The 3070-nt window shown below is 28.4% G+C and overlaps 1 protein-coding gene across 3 annotated transcripts in view; it reads right to left on the bottom strand.

Annotated features, from left to right (window-relative positions):
* Positions 1 to 652, bottom strand: part of LOC106872388 (protocadherin-18) — a 134234-nt gene extending 133582 nt beyond the window's left edge. For 2 of the 3 annotated variants that reach the window (XM_014919376.2, XM_014919377.2), the window contains exon 1: positions 236 to 644. The gene's annotated coding sequence lies outside the window, so the exon portion shown is untranslated. Of the gene's footprint in view, positions 1 to 235 lie in introns of all 3 variants that reach the window. The other variant, XM_052973092.1, reaches the window with a different exon arrangement.
* Between the last annotated feature and the right edge of the window lie 2418 nt (positions 653 to 3070).

Raw genomic sequence — 3070 nt, forward strand, 5'->3', positions numbered from 1 at the left:
TATATATATATATATATATATATATATATATTTATATATATATGTATATATGCATGTATGTATGTATACATACACATATACACATATTTATATATGTATGTATGTATACATACACATATACACATATTTATATTTGAAACACACATAGACACATACACATATGCACATGCATGCACATGCACACACACACACTCAGAATATACTTAATATATAGACAGAAACAACTGTTACTTACCAAATAAAAAAAAGGACTGTTAGATTCTCTGTCTGGTGTGTATCCGTCTCTAGAGTCGAATGGTTACTGCTGATGTTATGTTATGGAAGCAGCTTGGACAGTACTGTGGTGTGAACATGAAAAAGTGATCTGCCAACCCATTTAGTATGATGTGTATGTAATAACTACTGTAGCCACCAGTAAACTCTGGTTTTTAGTACTTAAGAAGATTAAGCTACAAGTTGAATCAGTTAAAATCCTATAAATACATATTTGCTTTTGAAAACTCATGCATTGTCTTACAATTTTCTTCCCTTTGTTTTATCTGAGTACTTTCAATGCAATATTATTGTCTATTTGAAATAGGGAACAGGTGGTTGTCATTAATAAACTATTTTATAGATAATTTTTAAATGTATATTTCTGTTATTAGTCTCTCTCATTCTCTCTCTCTCTTTCCCATATTTCTCTCACATCAGCTGCTTTCTCTCTCTGTCCCTCCCTCTCTGTCTGTCTGTTTTTCTGTCTGACTGACTATCTTTCTCTCTTTATCATCCTTTCTCTCACTCTCTCTCTCTCTCTCATTCACTTTATATATATATATATATATATATATATATATATATATATATATATATATATATATATATATATACATATATATATGTCAATACTTATTTAGTCTGTGATTTTTATTTACCTTGCTCCTTATCTTTCCTTTCTCTTTTACATCACCATCATTGTCATCATCATCATCATTATCATCACCATCAACAACAATAACAGAACGATTGATTGTCAGAATTGATAGGGCATGAGAAAAGAATGTCTTGTGGAATTGTTCAGGTTCTTTATCTTCTGAGTTCAAATCCTGCCAGGGTCGACTTACTTTTTGTCACCATGGGTACAGTAAAATAAATTACCAGTTTATTACAATGGCATCAATGATTGTCAACTAATCTCCTCCACTTAAAATTGCTGGCCTTGTGCCTAAATTAAAAGCCATCGTCATAATCGTTGTTGTCAATGTTGTTGTGTGTTTTTGTTGTTGTTGTTATTATTATTATTATACAAAGTGATATTAAAATTTCTGGAATGTTAAAATTTAATTTTAATTTATCAGTGTTCTCCTGAAAATTCTTAACTGTTACTTTCTTACATATTTATGACTGAAAATATTTTATTATTAACATTATTGAAGAATAATGTTAAGACTTATTGAACAAGTAAATGCAGAATTTTCAAATGACTTTCTTCTTGTGAATTAAACAATATTTTTTTAGAAAAACTATTATATTGAGAATGATATATTTTATTTGAAAGTATTTCTTCAGAATTCAATGAAAGAGGGTATGTTTTGAATTACTTTTCCAAATATTTTTCCTCTGCGCTTGCAATACACTGAATTTAAAGCAAAAGATTGGTTAACTTAAAGTAATCTTTCATGTAAACATGAGATGTATTTTGAATACGTTGCTGCTTTTTGTTTGTAATCAGGAAGTATTTAAAATATTCAAAAGAGAACATGGAATAAAATCTATTTATTTGATGAATATATTTTAAAATCTGAATAGTATATATTGATTTCAGATTATATAGACTATAAGTCTGATTTTGTGCATTTTAAATGTCTATAGAGTCTTTCTCAGGCAACTTTCCATATCATTTGAATTTTAGCTTATCAATGAATTGCATATGGCAAATAGTTTAGTCTTAATTTGACTTTTTAAATATATTTTAATTAGCTGAGTTCCTTCTGTTTTTTTTTTTAGCATTACTCATTGCTAAATTGTTTTCACTGGATCCTCAAAAACATTAATGCATCTGTTAAAAAAACTTTTATCTGGATCATTTTCTAAAATTATTTATTGTGAATAGCATTCACATGGATTGAATTTGATAGATCACTACTAAAGTAGCTTCAAAGAGACGGTGTTCTGAAATTATTCCAAAATTTGAATTTAACCCTTACCACAGATGAAATTTTTGCCAGTGATGTGACATGCTAATCATATACAAATCAGTTCCTGCAGCCTCTTTGTATTGGCCAGTAAAAATAAAATGTGTGTCCTATATCATATGAAATGTGGAGAATTCTGGAAAGTGCCCCACTATCAAAACAAGTAAACTCACATTCCTGTGTCTCAAATGCACATGCACAGAACCAAGTATATCTGATTACCATGCAGTAAATATTAATATATAGTTGGTTATTTCTCAGAGATATTAGGATTAAGAGCAGTTATTTAAAGCTGAAAAAATTATAATTTCACTGCAATAAATAAATAATTAAATAATAATGTCTAGTTACTTTCTTCAAAATGCTTAAATGATAAGTAGTTTAAAAAAAGATGTGATTGTTATAAAGTAAGACTCTATATAAAATTTTCTTAATAATTTAATTGAATTATGTAATTTAGCAATAACTGAACATTTGCAGAATTCTTTGATTGTAGTCAATGTTCCATGTATTAACAACAGACAATTCTATTAATGCTCACTTTAGCATAACCGAGGATCCTATCTGGTTTCATGTGTTAAATTCTAGATTTCTAAATTAAAATTGCTATGACATTATGCTTATTCCATGATCAAGTCTGTATTTAAGGAAATTGCTTCTTAAATATTCAAGGTGATACATTTTTTGCATAAAATAAACTGTTCCAGCTATGGCTAAGTGGTTAAGAAGTTTGCTTTGCAACCATGTCATTTTGATTTCAGTCCTACTGCATGGCACCTTGGGCAAGTGCTTTTTATCATAGCTACAGACCTTATAAGTGAATTTGACTAACAGAAACTCCATGGAAGCCTATTGTGTGTGTATATATATATATATATATATATATATATATATAT

Source organism: Octopus bimaculoides, chromosome 14, assembly GCF_001194135.2.
Source record: "Octopus bimaculoides isolate UCB-OBI-ISO-001 chromosome 14, ASM119413v2, whole genome shotgun sequence".
NCBI lineage: Eukaryota > Metazoa > Mollusca > Cephalopoda > Octopoda > Octopodidae > Octopus > Octopus bimaculoides.